The sequence below is a fragment of the Carassius carassius genome, chromosome 12 (genome assembly GCF_963082965.1).
Source record: "Carassius carassius chromosome 12, fCarCar2.1, whole genome shotgun sequence".
In the NCBI taxonomy this organism is placed as follows: Eukaryota; Metazoa; Chordata; class Actinopteri; order Cypriniformes; family Cyprinidae; genus Carassius; species Carassius carassius.
In genome coordinates this window covers 4,069,932-4,095,121 of record NC_081766.1, presented here as the reverse complement: position 1 = coordinate 4,095,121, position 25,190 = coordinate 4,069,932, and the positions used below count along the sequence as shown (strand labels likewise).

The following is a 25,190-nucleotide window of genomic DNA, read 5'->3' as shown; positions in this document are numbered from 1 at the left end:
TCAGAAGGCGAGACCGGAGCATCGAGAAGAAACCCCCTTTCTTCCTTCCCGATGTCAGCCAGGTTCACCCACAGATGTCTCTCCGTCACCACCATGGCCGCCATAGACCTGCCCATGGCGGAGGCGGCCTGCTTGGTAGCTCGGAGAGAGAGGTCTGTGGTGCGGCGCAGCTCGGCTACCTGGTCAGGTGAAAGGCCCTCACCTGTATCCAGGTCCTTCAGCAGGTCAGCCTGGTAGGCCTGGAGCGCCGCCATCGTGTGCAGTGAAGCCACAGCCTGACCGGCTGCCGCGTATGACCTGCCATTTAAGCGGGATGTATCTTGGAGGGGCTTAGATGGCAAAGCGGGAGATTTAAGAGAGGATGTTTGCCCCACAGAGAGATAGCAAGCCAGCGTCTCTTCTACAGGGGGCATCCTCTCATAGCCGTTCTCATGCAAGCCCTCGATATTAGCATAGCTCGTATGCTGAAACCGGTGGATGCGAGAGGAAAACGGCCTCTTCCATTCCTTTTCGACTTCTGCATGTAAGTCAGGCAAGAATGGAAGGCTCACCTGGGCTGGAGGGCTATGGTCAGACAAGTACCGCTCAGCAAGGCGACCTCGTGGCGCCACCTTGCTGGCACGCTTCCATGGCAAATCTAATTTTGCCATGGCACGATCCATAACCTCTAACAGCTCCTCATACGCGGGACAGGAGGATTGAGAAGGCTCAGCCTCAGCTTCTTCACCACTCTCAGACATCTCCTGCTCTTCCTGGGTAGAACCCAGCAGAGCACTAACTTCAGTGTCAGAATGGGTTAATGATACCACATCTGCCTCCCGAAGTTCGCTCTCGTTCGCCGCCAGAGAGTGTGAAAAGGAAGGTCCCTCTCTACACTCCTCAGCGAGATCCATTTGTGATCCCCACGAGCTCATTCTCCTCCGTGCCTCGGCAACGGCGGGACCTGAGCCGCGGGATCCAGATGGCTGTCCCTCTTTCCTCGAAAAGAGAGACAAACGAGAGTGGAGCTTTCTCAGAGAGAAACGCTCGCAGTGCACGCAGACCGCCCCCTCAAGGACATCGCGCGCGTGCTCTTCGCCCAAACAAGAGACGCAAAGAGTGTGCGTGTCATCGGGTGTCAGATAACGCTGACACGGATGCACACACTGTCTAAACGCCTTGCTAGTGGAAGCCATGATGAAAACAGTAATAGATCGCTCTTACCGTTTTGGTCGTTTCTCAGATGCACGCTTCAAACAAAACAGTCAACTGAAGACAAAGAAGATAGTGACGGGTCCTACGGGCGCGTATTTATAGTCGCGCTGGTAGTGACGTCAGAGGCTGTCGCCGGCCAACACGTTGGCGTTTTTCAAAGTATGCTTCAGACACGGGTCACGACGAGGTGTTCCCCATAGTGTCCCCTCAGAGGACGCAGTTCGAAGTTCCCTTGAAAGGGAACTGATGTTTATTTAGCTGAAAGAGTAGTATTTCAAAGCTTGAGTAGGATTCAGTCTTTAGGGTATGACAACAAAATCGGCTTTTGAACACCGACGCAAGCCCACCGCCCCTGCCAGAAGTTCTAGGGCAGTTAAAAAACGAGCAGTTTGTTGGCACAAGTTCGGAAAAGGGGCTTGTATCCCCCGCAGTCAGCCAAGTCTCAGTAATTAACAAAAAATCAATTTATTTGAGGTAAAGAAATCTCGCAAGATGAATGTCTTGTTGATCAACGATCTTGAATTTACCAAAGCTATCTTTACCAGTACCAAATCGCAGCTCGTCTGTGTAGCACAGCACAGCGAGCGAAGATTGTTGAGATTTACTCCCCCGCGGTGAAGACGTGGTGTCCGGAGACGAGGAGAGCTGGAATACTTGCCCTGAGTCACACGTAAAATCCAATAATACGCCACTTCGAGTGAGCGCCATGATGCAAATCGGCCACATCCCAACTCAAAGCGACCCAAGCCATGGCATGATGGATGTAAGCTTGTTAGATGCAACTTTAATTTGACCGCAATACCCCTTCTTTTCCCCCTTCTTCTGTGGCGTTTCTTTCCAGGAAAGCTCCATGGCAGCTGGCTTCGAAAGGCCGGGACATTCGTCAAGAAGGGAGGGGGTGGGCTGTTAAAATTCTCAGATCTCAAATCAGTGTTTGATACAGCCTCAATAGAGTCTCTTATGTTTAAAAACAATTGACGGTCATACGTAATCAATGTAAAAACTTTAGAAATAAAAATAAAAAACAAAGCCAGGACAGAGAGCAGACGGCCAGCCAAGCACACCGGCGCCATCTTTCTTTCATATGTCAGCTTTATTACCTACTATTATATTGGAACCTGTATTTAACATTTTATAAATTTGTAATCCCACACAGAGAGCCATCCTTCTTACCAACAAAAAAGAATCCCGCCCCCGCTGGAGAAAAGGAAGGGCGGATGAACCTCGATGCCAAGGAATCAGAAATTTATTTCTCCATGGCCTCCCTCTCCAGAATAGAAAGAGAGTAAAGCTTGCCTTTAGGCAGAGACTTACCTGGCACTAAATCTATAGCACAGTCGTAGGGACAATGCGGAGGAAGAGAAGCAGCACGGGACTTACTGAACACCTCCTTCAGGTCCAAGTACTCTGCGGGCACGTTTGATAACACCATGGTCTCTTTCTGAAAGTCCATGAGGTAAAAGGATATGGTTTCACTGTGGTTGCCTGAGGTGAGCAGAGTTTTGGGTTGTAGTGGGTGACGTGTGGCAGTTCCTGGCTATTGAGTGCGGTGACATGGATGGGATGAGACACCGGATGGACTGGAAGGTTCAAGTGACGTGCAAGGAAAGAGTCAATGAAATTACCTTTGGCCCCAGAGTCCAGAAGGGCGTGACAGTCCTGAGTGTTGTTCTCCCACCGCAGTTTCACCGGAAGGAGAGTCGATGATGTGGTTGAGGACTTCCCAGCGGAGATCCCACCTGATATTAGCCTCAAACTTACTACCGGGCTGGCTCTTTTTACCGGGCAGGAATGGATGGAATGCTCCGAGCCACCGCAATATAAGCATAGTCCTTGGAACCTCTGCCGCTCTCTCTCCCTCCGGGAAAGCCGAGCTCTACCCACCTGCATGGGTTCGTGATCATCGACGGGACCGACCATGTTCTCTCGACACGAGCGGCCCCTTTCTGGAGAGACGTAATGGAGTGTAGGACTGACTTGTCTACCCAGGCAGTTAATCCGAGCGTCCACCCAGAGTGCCAGGTCGATTAGGTCGTTGAACGTTGGGGGCAGCTCGAGGAGGTAGATCTCCTTCTGAACACAGTCGGCCAGCCCATGCAGGAATCCATCCCACTGCGCCGCCTCGTTCCACTGGCACGCGGCCGCCAGGGTGTGGAACTGAATGGAATAGTCCGCCACCGATGATTCTCCTTTTTTAAGGTCCGAGAGCTGGTGAGCGGTCCTCCCTGCAGGCCGAGGCTCGATCAAACACCCATTTCATCTCTTCAGAGAGGGCGTGGAATGAGGCGCAACACGGATGTTGATTCTCCCACACCGCCGTCCCCCATAAGGCGGCCCTGCCAGAGAGTAGGGTAAGAGCAAACGCAACCTTGGACTCCTCTGTCGCGAAGGTGCGGGGCTGCAATGCAAAATGCATGGAACATTTGTTAAGGAAAGTCTTGCAAAAGTTTGGCTCACCGGAGTAACTCTCTGGCACCGGAAGTCGTGGCTCTGGCCGGAAGTGGTCCTGGGAGGTCTCCCGGGGGACGGGCGGTGCAGGCGGTGCGGTGGGCGCAGTGGGAGAGGGGAGTTGATGAATCCGCTGGGTGAGCTCGGACACCTGTGTCAACAGCGCTTGGATCGCGCGTCCGGTGTTCACGATGCTCTCCTGCTGCTGATCCATGCGGTTGACGCTGTGGTGAATGAATTCAGACAGTGAAGTGGTGCCTGCTGCTTCCATGTTTGGTGAGAGCGTTCTGTAACGACTGGGTGAAGGAGTGGCAGGAAGCAAGTGCGAGATTAATGATATTTAATGAAGACAATGATACAGACAGTACTTGAGACACAAACAACGCTGGGAGGAATGCACGGTCCAAGATGGTGGTGATGAGTGACGAATCCGGAAGGCGGAGGTGAGTAGGCAGCAGGAGAGGGTGACACAGGAACTGCGGGGAAGTGAGCCGAAGGTAAGTGGTGTTGCTTGGTGGTGGGTTGCGTAGAGTGGACGGGGTTCCGGGGAGAGACGGACATCCAACGCAGAAACACACAGGAAAGCAAGGCATAGGTCATAAACATGAAACAACGCTCTCACGAACACAAGACGTTAGACAAGCCAATTTATAAGGATGATAAATGAGTGACAGCTGTTGCTGATGACAATTAACGGAGACGCCCACAAACTAATTAGTGCTGATGCGTAACACACAGACTTCACCCACAAAGTGCAAAACCCAGAGATCACGGTTTACCAACCGTGACAGTATGTAAATTAATGTTTACTTCAGATGCTATCTGCAGTGTTTAAAGTCTTTTTGGGCATGATAAGCGACATATTCAAACCGTTTAGGTGGGTGTGTCTGCTGCGCACTGACGACACAGGTAACTGATCCAACACAAAAAAAATTGCTTCTTTATGAACATTATTATTCATGAATTAAACATGAACGTATTAGAATCAGAAATTTGAATATACAATGAATGATACAATTATGTTGTTAATATTGCTCTATAATGAAATGAAAAGCTTAACTTACTATCTTGGAAATGAAGCTTTGTCTTTAAATCCATACTGTATAGTTATTTCTCTAAATAAATTAAGATTTCAGAATGAGTACTTTGTCGTTTGATATATATGTTGAGGTCATGTCCGTCTGATGTTTATCATGTTAATGATGTAGCTTTTTAATAAATATGGGAAATTCCCAACATTTAAAAAAATAACCGTTAACATGCCTAGGGTGTTTGCATTGTTATAATCTACAGACAGAGATACTTCAGATTTATAAGCGCTGACTTGTTAAGTGATGTTTTCTTATTAAAATCGTTAACTTTCCTATTAATTCAATATAATGTATACGAACACTAGGAATTACCAGTACGGCGGCGCGGCGGCTTCACTTTTATTACGTCATGAGCAATCCAGTTCTCTTTCATCATCTTTTGTTCGAGATCCACCTATGGGGAAGGGCATCCGTACCTGACCTCTGCAGAAGCATCCAATTGCACCAAGTCTGGCTAGACAGACAGAAGCACACAGCCAATGCCAGGTAAGGACCCGCCCCCTTACCTAAGGGCATATAACAGCTGCAGCGCTGCTATTCTCCAGTTAACATTTGCTTCTCGCGATCTCTGCACTGACAAAGTTCAGTTGGATTACGCTGCTCACTTTCGTGTCTTCAGGAGGACATATCGCCTGATCAGCCTCCGCCAGTAGTGACAGTCGTCTTTTCAGCATTCCAATGTGTTCTGCATTCGGAGCCGCACCCACTTTTGCCGTTTTCACCTGCTCCTCCTTCCACGGCTGCCCGCCACCGATTTTCTGAGTTCTTCTTTGGTATGTCACTGTCTGAATCTTCCGGCTTTTCCGAGGAACAGCCTATCACGGGCCTGCCCGGCCGCGTGTTGTACACTAATTGCCGCTAAGGACCTTCACCCGTTCTGTGTGGTTTGCTTGGGCCGTCTTAAAGTTGCAGCGACCCAGTGCTCCGAGCTCGGCCTTTCTGACTCCGATGGGGGACACAGTGACGACGGCGCACTACCGGGGGACTCCCGGGGCGCCCTTCTCACTTATTTGGGCTGACCAGCCCAATCCCGCATTCCCCGAAGAGGACATCTTCGCAAGCAACCTCACGCTCGCCAATGAACCGGCCAGTTCCGGCGATGAGGATGATGCGGCCCTTCTTGGGGTCTCAGAGGACGAGGAGGCGATCCTGCCCTCTGGCGTTCCCCAGGTTAGCGCCCACACAGCCATACCTCAGTCTATCCTCCTGGAAGTTTGTGAGCGAGCGGCCGCTTGCCTAAACTTTGATTGGCCGGCTCCACAGAGTGCCACCGACCAGGAGAGGGATATTTACGACGGGAAAGTGTTTGGGAAGTGTATGGGTGACCCATTCTCCTCTGACCAGACGAAACCAGCAGTTCAATTCCAGGCTGCAGCAAAGTCAGATTGTGCAGAAGAATCATCTGTTTCTCGTGGTCTTGTCCCGGTGGTCGTCTGAGACAAGGTCTTTACAGGGGATCTGTATCTGGGGCTCTAGTTGTCCTGGTCTCCGCTGTCTTTCAGGGCAATAGAGGTCCTTTCTAGGTGCCGATCCACCATCTGATCTGGATACAGACTGGATCTGGTTGCTACGGTGACCTCGGAATAAGAGAGAAACAGACTAATATTAGCGTAGATGCCATTCTTCTAATGATGTAGCAAGTACATCGGGTGTTATTGGAAGTGTTCCCAGTTCCGGCTTACCTAATTAATGCAGCCTAAAAATCCCTTTAACGGATTTGGATATTAGAAGCACATTAGTGTGTTATGTGTAAGACAGGTTATAGAGATGGGTCTTTAATCTAGATTTAAACTGCATTTAAAGTGAGTCTTCCTCCCGTACAATGTTAGGTAGGTTATTCCAGAGTTTAGGTGCCAAATAGGAAAAGGATCTGCCGCCTGCAGTTGATTTTGATATTCTTGGTATTATCAAATTGCCTGAGATTTGAGAACGCAGCGGACATGCAGGATTATAATGTAACAAGAGCTCATTCAAATACTGAGGTGCTAAACCATTCAGGGCTATATAAGTAATAAGTAATATTTTAAAATCTAAATGATGTTTGATGTCATAATATGGTCATAATTCCTGGTTCTAGTAAGAACTCTTGCTGCTGCATTTTGGAATAGCTATAGTTTGTTTACTAAGCGTGCAGAACAACCACCCAATAAAGCATTACAATAATCTAACCTTGAGGTCATAAATCCATGGATTAACATTTCTGCGTTTGACATTGAGAGCATAGGCCGTAATTTAGATATATTTTTGAGATGGAAAAGTGCAGTTTTACAAATGCTAGAAACGTGGCTTTCTAAGGAAATATTGATATCAAATAGCACACCTCGGTTCCTAACTGATGATGAAGAATTGACAGAGTTGCCATCAAGTCTTAGACAGTGTTGTGGGTTATTACATGCAGAGTTTTTAGGTCCTATAATTAACACCTCTGTTTTTTCAGAATTTAACAGGAAGAAATTACTAGTCATCCAGCTCTCCCACCACCATTTTAGTGGTGGGAGAAAGCGCTCTGGCTTAACCTGTCGGGCCTTCCTGACTGTGAGAAGCGATGCATTGCTGGCGCGTTGGTGGAGCCTGGCCAGGCTCTCTTTGGCCCCGCCGTCACATTGTTGCAACAATGGTGTGATGACAAAAAGAAGGAGGATGAGGCCTTCAAGTTATGTGGGGGAAGGCGGCCCCACGCCAGGCACTCCCTTTGCATCTGCCTAACACACCTGCCATGGGACGACATTTCCACCAGGGCAAGGAATGGCCCCACAACAAACCCACTCCATTGCAGAATAACCCACCACCTGCTAAGCACGGGAAAATCGACTCCCGCCGCAGCCGAGAATGGAAGACCATCTAACCCTGCTCCCACCGACTCGAAACTTAAGCGATGTCACAGTGTGCACGGCGGGAGGTCTAACAGTGCTTGCAGCAGGTGAATCAGTCATGCTATTAACGTCATCACTACACAATTTCTTAATAAAACCAAAATTAATTAAACTGCCTTGTTTTCTTTTTGCCATGGCTATGATGCTATAACTGCAGAATGAATTCGCAGTGGTCTCAAACTCAATTCCTGGAGAGCCACAGCTCTGCAGAGTTTAGCTCCAACCAGCTCCAACTCACACCTGCTTTGAAGTTTCTAGTAATCCTGAAGACCTTGATTAGCTGGATCAGATGTGTTTGATTAGGGTTGGGGCTTAACTGTGCAGACCTGTGGCCCTCCTGTGGAATTTGAAGCACAGCACCCCCACACCTTGATGCACATTACAAGAATAGCATGTATAGTAAACTTTAAGTAAATTAGGTTTTAATCGCCGTCATGCATGAATTAATAATATTTTTGCTATTTTACACTTAATAATCCATCATGATCACATTACACAACTGAAATTGCACTTCAAAATATTCACATTGTCAATATTTTTTGAGACCCCCCAAAATTTCACATTTCTCATTTTCAGGGGAGACTATGTCTTATTAAGGCCCTAAATGGTTTAGCTCCTGCGTACCTAACTAGCCTTCTACCACACTACAATCCATCACGCTCCCTAAGGTCACAAAATGCTGAACTTTTGGTAGTTCCTAGGATAGCAAAGTCCACTAAAGGAGGTAGAGCTTTTTCACATTTGGCTCCCAAACTCTGGAATAGTCTTCCTGATAATGTTCGGGGTTCAGACACACTCTCTCTGTTTAAATCTAGATTAAAAACGAATCTCTTTCGCCAAGCATTTGAATAATGTATCTTAAATTATGAGTATAGTTGTATCTGATCAAATGTGCATTCTTATTCTTTAGCTTGGGTTAAACTAATTAATTTTACTTTGTTGGAACAGCAGCTATGCTAATGATGTCTCTATTTGTTTCTATGTTTTGCCACGGAACTAGGATTTACACAAGCTCCAGTCTGGATCCAGAACACCTGAGAAGAGATGATGCTGATCCTCAGAGGACCCCAGATGATAACCCTGAATCAACAACAGAACTAACAAATATTGCTACAAGTGTGACTGCATCATATAATAATTATTAATTATTAATAATATTAATAATGTTCATCATCTGGCTGACTACGACTTGTATAAAATGTTCTACAAATCCTGTCATATTACTATCTAGCTATTACTAAATATTGTAGAAACATAATTTTCTGTAAAGTTGCTTTGTAACGATTTGTATTGTAAAAAGCGCTATACAAATAAACTTTAATTGAATTGAATTGAATTAAGGGGAGCCAAGCTCCCCCGTAGTTCGTACTATGCTCGCGAGCCACGAATGGGCTTGGCAAACTGTTTCGACTCCCGAGTGGGTGATGCGTACGATAATGCAGGGATACAGACTGCAGTTTGCAATGAAACCCCCGCATTTCAACGGGGTTCTCTCTTCACACACGGAAGAGAACGCCTCACACATTTTTAAAGAATATCCTCCCTCCTAAACAAGTGAGTGATTCAGATGGTGCCCCCCAGTCTGATGAATCAGGGTTTTTATTCTCGTTATTTCCTGGTCCCAAAGAAGGACTGCTCTCTCCAGGCGGAAAGGAAGTCGACCAGAAGTTGAAGTCGGCCGCGTGCCGCCATCTTGTAGAAGAATTGTTATAAACATGAGGCGCGTCTAAAAGGCAAAGGTGGAGGTGTTGCTTCAATTTATAACAACGTTTTCAGAATTTCTCAGAGGGCAGGCTTCAAGTACAACTCGTTTGAAGTAATGGTGCTTCATTTAACATTATCCAGAAAAACAAATGTTAATGATAAATCCCCTGTTATGTTTGTACTGGCTACTGTATACAGGCCACCAGGGCACCATACAGACTTTATTAAAGAGTTTGGTGATTTTACATCCGAGTTAGTTCTGGCTGCAGATAAAGTTTTAATAGTTGTTGATTTTAATATCCATGTTGATAATGAAAAAGATGCATTGGGATCAGCATTTATAGACATTCTGAACTCTATTGTGTCACGGGTGGGGTGCAGGGATGAACTCAGGCGCAGACAGAATGCACTACACAGGGTTTATTAGTGACAAAAAAGGGGAAAACAAAACCCACGAGGGGGAAAACAACGACTAGGGGAAAAGACAAATAACTTAACAGGACTAAGACTGGAAACAAACAAAAAACAAGAGATTCTTCAATCTGGTATTCACACTACAGGAAAAACAATCGACAGGTCTCACAACGTTTAGTCAAGGTGTAACAATGAACTGCACTAGACAGTTAACACAAGGGGATAGAAATAGGGAGACTAATGATGATATAACAGGTGACACAGGTAAAGCAATAATGACAAAACTAGGATAACAAGGGGGCGGGGCAAGGAAACGAGACAACACAAGCACATGGCTCAAAAACAAGGCCATGTGCTTGCACACAAAACATGGGCCTGTCATGATCCTGCCTCAAGACTAGAGAAAAATCAAGGACACGAGGGCAGAATCATGTCATATAAACGTGTTAGACAACACGTTTCAGGACCTACTCATTGTCGAAATCATACTCTAGATTTAATACTGTCACATGGAATTGATGTTGATAGTGTTGAAATTATTCAGCCAAGTGATGATATTACAGATCATTATTTAGTTCTGTGCAAACTTCATATAGCCAAAACTGTAAATTCTAATTCTTGTTATAAGTATGGAAGAACCATCACTTCTACCACAAAAGACTGCTTTTTAAGTTATCTTCCTGATGTATCCAATTTCCTTAGCATATCCAAAACCTCAGAACAACTTGATGATGTAACAGAAACTATGGACTCTCTCTTTTTTAGGACTTTAAATACAGTTGCTCCTTTACGCTTAAGGAAGGTTAAGGAAAACAGTTCGACACCATGGTATAATGAGCATACTCGCACCCTAAAGAGAGCAGCCCGAAAAATGGAGCGCAGCTGGAGGAAAACAAAACTAGAGGTATTTTGTATTGCTTGGCGGGAAGGTAACATATCCTACAGAAAAGCATTAAAAACTGCTAGATCCGATTACTTTTCTTCTCTTACATAACCCCAGGTATTTATTCAATACAGTGGCTAAATTAACGAAAAATAAAGCCTCAACAAGTGTTGACATTTCCCAACACCACAGCAGTAATGACTTTATGAACTACTTTACTTCTAAAATCGATACTATTAGAGATAAATTGCAACCATTCAGCCGTCAGCTACAGTATCACATCAGACAGTGCACTATAGACCCCCTGAGGAACAGTTCAACTCATTCTCTACTATAGGAGAGGAAGAATTGTATAAACTTGTTAAACCATCTAAACCAACAACATGTATTTTAGACCCTATACCATCTAAGCTCCTAAAAGAGGTGCTTCCAGAAGTCATAGATCCTCTTCTGACTATTATTAATTCCTCATTGTCATTAGGATATGTCCCCAAAACCTTCAAACTTGCTGTTATTAAGCCTCTCATCAAAAAACCACAACTTGACCAAAAATAACTAGTTAATTATAGACCAATCTCGAATCTCCCTTTTCTGTCCAAGATACTAGAAAAGGTGGTATCCTCACAATTATATTCCTTCTTAGAGAAAAATGGTATATGTGAGGATTTCCAGTCAGGATTTAGACCATATCATAGTACTGAGACTGCTCTCCTTAGAATTACAAATGATCTGCTCTTATCATCTAATCGCTGGTGTATCTCTCTATTAGTTTTATTGGATCTTAGTGCTGCGTTTGACACAATTGACCACAACATTCTTTTGCATAGACTTGAACACTTTGTTGGCATCAGTGGAAGTGCATTAGCATGGTTTAAATCATACTTATATGACCGCCATCAGTTCGTAGCAGTGAATGAATATGTATCATTCATCACAAGTGCAGTATGGAGAACCTCAAGGCTCAGTACTAGGGCCGCTACTCTTCACGCTTTATATGTTACCCTTGGGAGATATCATCAGGAAACATGGTGTTAGCTTTCACTTTTGTGCTGATGATACTCAGCTCTATATTTCTTTGCGGCCCGGTGAAACACACCAATTTGAAAAACTAATGGAATGCATAGTCGATATAAAAAACTGGATGACAAGTAATTTCTTACTGCTAAATTCTGAAAAAACAGAGGTGTTAATTATAGGACCTAAAAACTCCGCTTGTAATAACCTAGAACACTGTCTAAGACTTGATGGTTGCTCTGTCAATTCTTCGTCATCAGTTAGGAACCTAGGTGTGCTATTTGATCGCAATCTTTCCTTAGAAAGCCACGTTTCTAGCATTTGTAAAACTGCATTTTTCCATCTCAAAAATATATCTAGATTACGGCCTATGCTCTCAATGTCAAATGCAGAAATGTTAATCCATGCATTTATGACCTCAAGGTTAGATTATTGTAATGCTTTATTGGGTGGTTGTTCTGCATGCTTAGTAAACAAACTACAGCTAGTCCAAAATGCAGCAGCAAGAGTTCTTACTAGAACCAGGAAGTATGACCATATTAGCCCGGTCCTGTCAACGCTGCACTGGCTCCCTATCAAACATCGTATAGATTTTAAAATATTGCTTATTACTTATAAAGCCCTGAATGGTTTAGCACCTCAGTATTTGAATGAGCTTCTTTTATATTATAATCCTCTACGTCTACTACGTTCTCAAAACTCAGGCAATTTGATAATACCAAGAATATCAAAATCAACTGCGGGCGGCAGATCCTTTTCCTATTTGGCACCTAAACTCTGCAATAACCTACCTAACATTGTTCAGGAGGCAGACACACTCTTGCAGTTTAAATCTAGATTAAAGACCCATCTCTTTAACCTGGCATACATATAACATACTAATATGCTTTTAATATCCAAATCCATTAAAGGATTTTTAGGCTGCATTAATTAGGTAAACCGGAACCGGAAACACTTCCCATAACACCCTGTGTACTTGCTACATCATTAGAAGAATGGCATCTACGTTAATATTTGTCTGTTTCTCTCTTGTTCCGAGGTCACCGTGGCCACCAGATCCAGTCTGTATCCAGATCAGAGGGTCACTGCAGTCACCCGGATCCAGTACGTATCCAGACCAGATGGTGAATCAGCACCTAGAAAGGACCTCTATTGCCCTGAAAGACAGCGGAGACCAGGACAACAAGAGCCCCAGATACAGATCCCCTGTAAAGACCTTGTCTCAGAGGACCACCAGGACAAGACCACAGGAAACAGATGATTCTTCTGCACAATCTGACTTTGCTGCAGCCTGGAATTGAACTACTGGTTTCGTCTGGTCAGAGGAGAACTGGCCCCCCAATTGAGCCTGGTTTCTCCCAAGGTTTTTTCTCCATTCTGTCACCGATGGAGTTTCGGTTCCTTGCCGCTGTCGCCTCTGGCTTGCTTAGTTGGGGTCACTTCATCTACAGCGATATCGTTGACTTGATTGCAAATAAATGCACAGACAGTATTTAACTGAACAGAGATGACATAACTGAATTCAATGATGAACTGCCTTTAACTATCATTTTGCATTATTGACACACTGTTTTCCTAATTAATGTTGTTCAGTTGCTTTGATGCAATGTATTTTGTTTAAAGCGCTATATAAATAAAGGTGACTTTGACTTTGACTTTAACTTCACTTGCGTTAGCATCCCATTGACTCCCATTCATTTTGGCGTCACTTTGACAGCGAATAACTTTACATCTGAGGCGTTTAAAGACTTCATTTGTCCATTATTTATTTCTAAAGATACACGACAATGTATAAAGGGCTCCATTACCTTCTATGTTACATTATGGCCCCGTAGAAACAGTTTTTGTAAAAATAGGCTAACGATTGCGTCATAACCACTCGACTCTCTGTCGCACAGTAAAGAAATTACCGTACAGACAGGAGGAGAAGCTCGCAGGCAATCAGGGAGACGTCAAGAGAGAAGCCCATAGATACAAGCCCTGGCGTTACATTTTAAAATACTATACAAAATAATTAATCAGAATACTTACTCCTGCTTACTCACGCCAAAGAACTCCCCACTCAAGCTCGCCGTCTCTGCAAAATTAACGATGGCAGTTTGCACGCACAGCTACTAGAAGATTTACATCTGTCAGACAGGTTGCTGACATCATCAAGCTTAGTTTGAGTCTGCACGTCAGAAACGGAAGTGCTAAAAATCGCTTAAAATGGGCTTCACTTGTCTCAATTGAGTTCCAATGGGGTCGCTGTGTCCATTTCTTTTACTGTCTATGGCTCTCTCCACCCTATCTTGGACCTTCGTTAGTTGAACAAACATTTAAGAAAATAAAATTTCTGAAAATTAACTCATGGCTCGCTCGCCCGTGCCATAAAACAGAACGACTATGCTTTCTTCTATATAAGCATTTATCAGCCACACAGGAAGTTTCTTTGTTTCGCCTACCAGGGCACATGTTACGAATTCACAGTTCTGCCATTTGGGCTCAGTCTAAGCCCCCGGTGTTTCTGTCTGTGTGCGGAAATAGGAGTTAGAATCATCAGCGGAAAAGATGAAAGGAAGGCAATGTCATACAAGTGATCATTCTGTGCAACGCTGCTTCAAGTCAAACGCGCCTAATATGACTGCTCTCCCTCTCTCATAACTGCATATAAAATATTGATATGAGCCTTGATTGTACACATACAGGTTCTTTTTCAGCAACGGGAAACTGGGACGTCTGGTCACCCTAGAGTGTGTGTGTTCTTGTATATGGTTTATGGGGACACAAATATCTATAACGACATGGGTATTACAATGTAAACATGGTTTATGAGGACACTTCCTGTGCCCTCGTAAACCAAATGGCTTAAAAAAAAATACTAAATGGTGTTTAATCGAAATTTTAAACATGCATTTTAGTGTAGTGTATGGGGATAGAATATACAGTTTGTACAGTATAGAAAATCGTTACGTCTATGGAGAGTCCCTGTAAACTACATATGCGTGTGTATGTGTGTGTGTGTGAGAGAGAGAGAGAGAGAGAGAGAGAGAGAGAGAGAGAGAGAGAGAATTAAAAAGTATGGTACACGCTGCTAGAAACCAAACAGCGCTCGCTGTTCCTGTCAGAGTTCAGTGAGTTTATCCTCCTGGTCAGTAGTTATAAAATAAGCATAGATATTGTTTTCATTGTCTTTGTTGCATTTAACCTCAATAATAGGTTAATGACAGCAAAAGCTACTAGATTAACTTATATTTTAAATATTGTTAGACAAATAAACAGCAAGTAATAAAAGTTACAAATAATCAAATTACGAGTAATAGCACAAATAAATATAAACAAACATATAAATGAAATAAATGTGCGATACCTGAAATTAAACCTGAAATTAAACCCGCCTGTTAATGAGCAAATCATTGAGATTCAACCGATTCATTCAAGCAGCTGATTCACTCAGGAAGTGTTGCTCAGAGACGCAAAGCAATTCTGTGGACTTTGGAACCATTTTCGTTGGCGAAATACAGCGAAACAGACGATTTGGTGTCTAAAATGTAAGACACTTGATATTAAGTTCTTGTTTATTAAACTGTACATATCACATTTGTAATCATGCTAATATTTGGAGAAAAACGGCACTCTTTGCGTAATATTGGTTAACATGGATATTAAATTATATAAATATGAAATATATACAGTTGCATATTTGAATTCTGAGGCATTAAGACTAAATCGCATGCACAAGTCTAACCTACTAGACTACATCACGTAGTGCATGCGTGCACAGAATGGGTGTGTTTTTGTTTGTTTTTTGTAAAGTGAGATGCATACTTGATAATATCAGATCGTTAAATCAACAATTACGATATCATAGACTACATATAACGCACACCCTACAGCACTGGCCCGATCAGGCAAGTGACCGTTCTGTCTACTGTCCCGAGCATAATTCACACTAGCCTCAGGCAATCGGGCAGTCCTTATTTTTGAGCCCTGGAAGGGGCCCTCAAGAGGTAAAGCCCAGGGGCCCCTTATAGTCTTAATGCGGCCCTGACTGTATGGAAGGCTCTGAATCATTTTCAAGCTTCTGTCAGGGCGGCGTGCACTCGTTGAAACTTCACGCTCTAGCTTACAAGCTTTTAATGTGGCAGAAAAGGGACAAAAGTTTAGCATGACTACGCCACCCTGGGTCTGGCCCAGGGACATTAAATAAAGACGCAGATATACAAAAATATTTTTTTATTACAATTAAAAAAGGGTTTATCACATAAGGTAGAAAACAGCCACTGAACGAAATGGTTCACATAACTGACTCGATTACAAACTTTAAGAAAATCAAACAATGGGCAACTGGGTCATCAAGGACATCCAAAGTTCAAGGTACAGGAATCCGAGGCTTGACAGCAGGACAAAGGGCACGATCGGCCTACACAGCAAACCACCCTTCACTTACACCTGTGACACATTTATACGCACACAATCACTCCAACCAGCACTCGTGACAGAAACACCAACACCAGGAATCGTACTCCTGCCTTAAGCACTCAGCTCCTGTAACAAACAGAAACCAGGTTATACACTTGAAGACAGCATCCCTATCACAGATGGATTATAATAAGGAGAGTTGTCCATCCACAAATTACAAATACTTCAATCCCCCAAAATAGCTAATACGGAGAGATAAATCAATTACGACAACAAAAAAATAAATCCAATAAAATGAAAACAAACTCAGAAACACTCTCAACACACCTTCACAATAAAAGCTTCCAATGATTACCAAAAAAAACGAGAAAATTTATACACCAAGTAACAAACACACACACAGGCTTCAACAAAACAATAAAAACAAACCAAAACAAAGCAACAGGGTCTCTGGATGATAGTTCCCACGTAGCCTCAACAAAAGGGGAGCTAATCACAAGTAATGACGTCACTGGTCTGTCTGCAATGACATTATAATTCAGACAGAACAGACAACCCCTTCCCTGCTAATGCTAATAATTAATAAAATCCAAATATCAACCCATAATAAAATGAACCTACTGTACAAACAAGTTCGGAAATCAACTCATATGGTCATATGAGAAATATACTGGGAAGCTGAGAGCTCATTCAGTCTATATGGGAAACAATGGGTTTGATGGAAGACAAACACGCATCTGTAATGGTATGTGAACACCCGCACCAGTCGTGCTGAATCGGTCTCAAACCTCAACTATGCAAAAATACAAAAAGGACCGCTTTAACACAAGCAAATTCATAAAGAACACAAGTCACAACAGACTCACTTACCTGCTAATGGGCCATCCTAGCCAAATGCTAGCCACAGAGTTTTATTCAAAATGCCATTCTGGGGAACAGCTAAATGTAACACAGGAAGCAAGGGGTGGACTTGTGATGTCTCAAATTTATACCTTTGCTTACTGCCCAATGATATGACAAGCAATGAACAATCAGCCAACCAAATGCAAGCAGGAAGGGCTTCACTCGTCCTGCTACAGGTGTGGAGCAGACAGGTTTTCATGTTGTTGCGCGCGACTCATGTTCCAGGCATGGCACCATGGCTGGCGGAGATAATCTCTCTGTTATATGCCGAGCCGTGGCGCATCCCCTGCCCCGCACGGACCTTTTGTCTCAAGCAAACGGGAAGATTTATCACCCGCACCCAGACATAACTTCATCTTTTTTCTCTCTCCTCAGAGAACTTTTTAGAGGGATGCTGCCTTTGGTTGCATCAGAGAGATCCTCTTATATCATTTTTTCCCTTTTATCTTTTCTTTCCTTGGCATTCAATGAAAGACATTGATAGTAATAGAATGCATAACTCATCAAACAAAAATAGAGAAGATGATGATATGGGAAGTCGTGGCCTAATGGTTAGAGAGTTGGACTCCTAATCGAAAGGTTGTGAGTTCGAGTCCCGGGCCGGCAGGAATTGTGGGTGGGGGGAGTGCATGTACAGTTCTCTCTCCACCCTCAATACCACGACTTAGGTGCCCTTGAGCAAGGCATCGAACCCCCAACTGCTCCCTGGGCGCCGCAGCATAAATGGCTGCCCACTGCTCTGGGTGTGTGCTCACAGTGTGTGTGTGTGTGTTCACTGCTCTGTGTGCATTTCGGATGGGTTAAATGCAGAGCACAAATTCTGAGTATGGGTCACCATACTTGGCTGAATGTCACTTCACTTCAGATATTACTAAATATTATTAACTTTTACTTTACCATACTAAACAGTGAGAATCAAGTTAATCATGTTGAATTCATGTTTAGTTTTGTTGATATTGCGAACTTTGTTTGGCCTTGGATAAAAACAAATTTTTAAAGTCAATGTCAGAAATCTGGCAGCCATCAAGTAACTACAAGTTAACAGCATTATTATTATTTTCCATGTTACCTGTAGCGGTTGGAAGGGTTAGTTCACACAAAAATGAAAATTAGGCTGTATTTTACTCACCCCCGAGACATCTTAGGGCTACATGACAAGTCAGAGTTATATTAAAAATTGTCACAGAGCTGTGTGAGACACTTTTTTTAATGGAAGGGCGCTTTTTATTTCACGTGTTTTGGACTGAAGGAATGCAACACCTGATGAGTGCCATGAAACAGCTTGAAGATCAAAGACAATTTGATCTTGTCTTTGATCAAATTTTCAAAAAATAAAACAAAATGTTTTATTGTCTATTTATTATTAATGTTAGTGGCAAATGTTAGTGGCAAATTACTTATTATTATTATTATTATTATTGTTGTTGTTGTTATTTACTATGAGAAGAGAGGGGCACTTTACACTTTGAGACAAAAGGGGTAGGGGCTTGAGCCCTATTATGGACGGACCCTAGTGGTTGCTTTGACTCCAATGCAGTGTTGAGTTTCACTTTGAAAGGGAACATCTTAAGATACAAATGTAACCATAATTCTCAGAGAAGGGAAACAAGACAGTCAGTCTTATTGCCGTGCCATTGGGCGTGCCTGCACATCTCCTTCAGACAAAGAAGTTGTTGACATATTACGGGATCCCTCTTTTGCTTCTGAACATTCCACCTATGGTGTCAGAGACTGTCGTAGGTTTTCACACACCTTTAGATACCGGTCATGCAGATGGCTTACCCCATAGCGTCTTTTCCCTTTTTTCAGGGAACCATGGTTTTATTTATAACCTGAGATGTTCTCTTACTTTCTTCATACCCTCTGTGAGGTATTATTTTAACTTTGACTTGTTTACCTATATTAAATAAGCTTTATCATCTTGTGGTTTTCTAATAAAAATGTATTGGATCAGTGTATTAGGTAGGCAAATAAGGTGGGGTGGAGCTGATGTAACAAGTTACTTATTGCTTACCAGAAATCATGTGATTTGTTTGAACAAGTAACCTGTTTCTCTTTAGCTCACACTGTAGTTGTTCCAGACCAGTTCAGTTTTTAAACCAAGCTTTATAGAGAGGCTTTCTCAATATGAACTTTATTATTGAGAGGGTAATGTTGTATGATTATATATGAGGCTGTCTGCGATTCTCTTTATAAGAATTTTATCACCCTAATGCCTTCATAAGCAGTGTGTAATTTTTTAACTGTTTCAGTATATTGAGGACAAGTTTGGATGGATTCCAGTTGCTGATCAACAGGTAATTTGTATTTATTTTTTATTATTATTATATTCTTCACGCAATTGTATATACGCTATATTAATAGTCTATATTTGATTTTTGGTGCAGGGTTGGGCAAGCTAGTTGGAAAATGTAGTGAGCTAAGCTAGCAGTTACTGTACATTAAATGAAGCTTCACTACTGTAGGCTACTACTGATCATTTGTTGTTGTATTTACGATTTAAGCTTGAGCTTCAGAAATGCTTGGGAAAATGCAGCTTGTGTGGACACAACCACACTACTTGATCAACAAAAGAGCTTTGCTACTGAAAAGATATTAGATTCAGCAATGCTACCACGCTATTGAGAAATGTTGTAGCTACTGCCCAACACTGTTTTGGTGTTTTGTTAATGTTTTTAATTAGATGATTTAAATTGAATCATGTGTATCCACACCCTTAATTTTTTCTTTGCCAAAGACATATTCGTAATATTTAATCTTTGTAAATATATTAGTTTGCTTCACTAAATAACTAATAAACTATTATCCTATTTAACATTGCTTTATAAATGGTCCCCTGGGGTCAGAGCTATAAAAAGTACTATATAAAATGGGGTTGCTTATTAGGGAGTGGAATAGGAGCCATATGGTGTCTGGTGTATTAACTACCATGTACTTATGCAAACAGCATTTAAAACTCATATATTACATATTACAGAAACCTTTTCCGAAGTTAAAGCATTATGTGTTTGCAGATGTCACTTGGTTTGATATTTCGTAACTAGTGCTTTTTTTGCATGTGCAAGAGTGTGATGTATGTGCATAAGAGTGTTTTAGATACTTTTGATGTGACTGTATATAGTCTTGTCTGATTTATCAAACCTGGTTTATTTTTATTTTTCTTCCCAGTCATATGATTATGGCTCAAGGTACAGATCGTAATGTCATGGACACCTCTCCTCAATCAAATGGAGATTCAGATGATGTCATGGACACTTCTGCAGTTTTATATAAAAATCCAGATTTTGTCAATTCTCCAGTGAAACCATCAATATACAGATGACATTATAGACAATCCTCATGAAACAGATCAAGAAGCAGATGATCTCTTGCCTCCTTCTCCAGTGACACATCAAACTCCAGATAATGGGATAGACGATCCTCCTGTGGCACATGATGAAAGATATAAAGAAAACCTGAATTTTGACAATCATGATTCAGACTCAAGCACTAAAATAGAATTTCTTGCTGCACTTTACACACACTGCATGGACAAATGTATGTGGACACTCCCTTCAAATTTACAGGTTTGACTAGTTCAGCAGCTATGCCCTTCTAAAACAGGCACAGATGTAGCATAAACATACAAGTGTGATCTTCAGATGTCCACATACTTTTGGCCACATTGCATAAATGCAAGACAATTTTTGCTCTTGCACAATTATGTAACGTTTAAATAATCATGGTAAATATAAACAGATAATTTGTTGTTCTTTCTCCAGGATAAAATGAAGTCAGTAGAGGAAAGGAGGAACCCAAAACTTGATGGTAATGCAAACATAGCTTCTTTGTACTCAGGCTTTAATGACTCATCTCACAGCAACACAGTTAGCCCTAGGGTAGGCAGTTTCTTCCAGAGACAATTTTGTTAAAATGGTTGAAATCCACACAGCCAATAGCAAGAGGGCATTGCTGCTGTAACACGGAGTCGGAGGCGTTCGGATCCATATGCAGCATTTATTAAACAGAATGGTCATACAGGCAGAGATCAGGAATGGCGTCAGGTGTGTCAGGGATAACCAGAATCATAACCAGAAACAAGCAGAGATCGGGACAGGCAGCGGAGAATCAGAGTCGGAATAAACAGTCCAAAGGTCAAAACACAGGAATAACAAACACAGGGAAAACGCTCGGAAATGTCAGACTGGCTAAACAAGACTTCACCCTGAGTGAGAGTGAGTGTGCTGCTTTTATGTGTGTGTGTAAATGAGGTGCAGGTGTGGCAAGGAAATTGGCTGATGAATGAGGTGCAGGTGTGGCAGGGTGATTGTGATGCAGTGACTCATGGGTTATGTAGTTTGGGTGTGGTGCAACAGTTTGAGAGGTGCTAGTGTCCAAGTGACAACTGGTGGTGAATGGGTGGAATGGTCCTGACTGGAGTGCCCTCTACTGAAGCTCATGGGCACTCCATCTAATGATCGTGACAGCTGCTGTAACAGGATGACCAGAAGGTGATTAACCAGTGTAGATAAAGTAAGGTGTCACTAGTGGCACATAAACGGCCTAGACAATCTTTTAGAAATGCAACTACTAATAAAAAGTTTGAAATAATAGCATTTTTGTAAAAGTTTTTTTGAAGTCTTTTATGCTCACCAAGGCAGGATTATAGAATATTGTGAAACATTATTTCAATTTAAAATAACTGTTTCTTAATAATTCTAATAATTCCAAACTTTTGACTGGTGTGTATATCATTGAGAAGCACTATCAAAGCATCTTATATTATGGTGTTGTTCTTATCTCTGGGTTTGAGAACAGTTCTGTGTTGTTTACTTTAGATCACAGGGATCCTGATTTGATAGTTGCATTATTTGGAAGTTCTGATGCTGTCCAGTTTGGGACACTGTACAAATTGTGAATAAAAACAAAATGCAATGATGTGGAAGTTTCAAATTTCATTTTTATTCAGAATACAACATAGATGACAAATCAAATGTTTAAACTTAGAAAATTTATAATTTTAAGAGAAAAATAAGTTGATTTTAAATTTAATGGCATCAACACATCTCAAAAGAGTTGGGACAAGGCCATGTTTACCACTGTGTGGCATCCCCTCATCTTTTTATAACAGTCTGCAAACGTCTGGGGACTGAGGAGACAAGTTGCTCAAGTTTAGGAATAGGAATGTTGTCCCATTCTTGTCTAATACAGGCTTCTAGTTGCTCAACTGTCTTAGGTCTTCTTTGTCACATCTTCATCTTTATGATGCACCAAATGTTTTCTGTGGGTGAAAGATCTGGACTGCAGGCTGGCCATTTCAGTACCCAGATCCTTTTTCTACGCAGCCATGATGTTGTAATTGATGCAGTCTGTGGTCTGGCATTGTCATGTTGGAAAATGCAAGATCTTCCCTGAAAGAGAAGACGTCTGGATGAGAGCATATGTTGTTCTAGAACTTGGATATACCTTTCAGCATTGATGGTGCCTTTCCAGATGTGTAAGCTGCCCATGCCACACGCACTCATGCAACCCCATACCATCAGAGATGCAGGCTTCTGAACTGAGCACTGATAACAACTTGGGTTTTCCTTGTCCTCTTTAGTACGGATGACATGGCGTCCCAGTTTTCTCACTTTGAACTTTTGATACATTATCTATATTCTATTGTGAATAAAACATAAGTTTATGTGATTTGTAAATTATTCCATTCCTTTTTTCCTCACAATTTGTAAAGTGTCCCAACTTTTTTGGAATCGGGTTTGTAGTTGCCCAATGATCTGGGTGTGTGTTTGTTCACTACCCACTGGCGTGTGTGTGCACTTGGATGAGTGAGCACAAATCCTCAGTTGAAATCATGTTCCCTTGGCCAGATCAGAGGGGCACTTTAACATGACCAAAAGGGCAAGTTAACATTAGTTTGAGCTACCATTCTGTAGCACTGGACACTAGGTGGCGCTATAATTGATGTATTGTTTCAGAACTCTGGTACAATAAGGTCTAGAGTGAAAATTAGGGGTGTAACGCCACCTTCACACTGGCAGTTGAAATCAGCTCCAATACGGCTACGAAATGACTGGAAGTCATTCATTTCCTATGGAGATTCACAGACCGCATGCGAATGGCTACGAACCGGGTCCGAACGAGTGCGGTGCGAAAAAAATAGTGTCCGTTGGTCATCCGGATGCGCTCAAAAGATTTTACTCGGACGGTTCCTATCCGACAATTCCAGCGGAAGTTGCCGTTGCTATGGTACTGATAAAAAAACCTGAATCTGTAACTTTTAATAAAATAAATAATGATTTTATAACGATAAGTTGTCATGTCATTTTCTTATTTTCATGATTTTCTAACATTATAAGGGCAGTTAATACAATTTAAATGAATAATTAAATATTGTGGCCCCCGCTCTCGGACACACTCTCGCTCGAGTGCAGGGTTGTTGCAGCCTTATATACCACTATATCACATTTAGCTGACCTGACATGCACATTCAGATACAGACAATATAAATCGTTCTAATCTCTCCGCCATTTTGTTCTACTCGCTTCTGAAGCTTTCTGATGCTTTTCAGCGGTGTAGTACGACATCCACTGGGGGAGTATTGCGTATTACAGAGCTGATTTCAACTGCCAGTGTGAAGGCGGCGTATCGATTCACTCGTTTTCTCGATGCATCGATTACAAACCCTGACGATGCATATGCATCGATCTTGAAACATGATTTTTGAATCATGAATCGCCGATCTCGGACAGTAATCGATTCAAAATGCTAAGAATTGAATGAATCGTGATTTCTATAGCGATTCTGATACTTTCAAAATATATACACATTAAGTTACTAAAAGCACAAATTAATGGAGACATTGAACAGTGTTCGTGAATCGTGCCTCTAATCTGTCTTTCACGCGCTCCACTGTTTACAGCCTGAGACTGTCACAGGATTGCGCTCGCACTTCGTTCATCTCTGACGCAGCTGACGTGCGATCTATAGGATTTGTGGCCAGTAATACTAAAGTGAAGTAGCTTTACTTTTCTGTAGTTTGTCAATGGCTCTCAGCATCTTACCGACAGCGTTACCTGAGCAGTCGAAAACTGTATTTATTCCATAGACGGAGCAGAAATGTAAGTGTCTAAATCATATGCACAGTTTCATTGAATGATAAATATGTTTAAACAATGCGGATGAACCGAATGTACGAAGGAAACTGTTAAAATAATCACAGCATTAATGACGACCTTGAAATAAGAGCACAAGGTTTATCTGAAAATCAGATGCATGAAAGTAGCGTTTGTAGCTTTAGCAAACAGACATCTGGTGCATTTTCTTTCAGGATCATCATTCGCTGATGGAGAGGAAAAGTTAAATAGCTAGCCTACTATAGCATTTTATTTTTTGAAAATGAGATAAAGAAGTTTTCACACACAAAAAGAGAAGTGATCTCACTCTCATAGACATGCCAGGCTTTATCTGCAGCTGAACTGAATAAAAGCAGAATGAACTGATGAAACTTTAAAAAAACTTCTAAGTTTTAAGTGACATATAATTACAGAACATAAACTATAAAGTATATATTCTACCTTATTCTGTGCAGAAAATTTAAATAATTGCCAATTAAATGTAGCCTAGTATAGAAAACAATCATAAAATTGCCATTAGAAAAAAAATATATTGATTACAAATGATTGGTTATTGTCCAGTAGTGTATTTGATTTCTTACAGCTAATTAAAAGTAATAAAAAAATAAGAAAATTCCTTGTAAAAATAAATAAAAATTAGAATAATTATGAAAATACATAGGCTACATACATAAAATTATTGTATTTGATATTTCTGTCACTTCTGAAATGATGGCTATGCCCCTGGTGTGACAAAATGTTAGCCTATACATAATACTCTTTAAGCTCTTTTTTTAAATCTTGCATTACATAAATTTTTACGTATGCCATTTCGCATCATTAAACTAGCATTTAACAATGGACAAAAGTTTATTTTTATTTTTTATTTTTTTCTTCCCTATGGTTCTCTAACCATAAAGGCTGCTGTAATTTGCCCCCTGACTAAGGATTTAAAGATTTTAGGGGAAACATTTAAATAATCCTGTCAATGCACTTAAAAATGCAGAATCAAATCATTATAATCGAATCCAGTCTAATTTAATTGTGAATCGAATTGAATTGTTCTAAATTTGCAAAAATCGTTCTTGAATCGAATCGAAAAACTATGAATCTTGAATCGAATCGCATCGCTGCCTTCCCAAAGATTAACAGCCCTAGTGAAAATATATAA

General features: G+C 41.8%; 1 pseudogene; it reads left to right on the top strand.

Annotated features, from left to right (window-relative positions):
* Positions 1–5,681: 5,681 nt before the first annotated feature.
* The window catches only part of LOC132155369 (interferon-induced very large GTPase 1-like), a 31,132-nt pseudogene continuing 11,623 nt past the window's right edge, over positions 5,682–25,190 (top strand).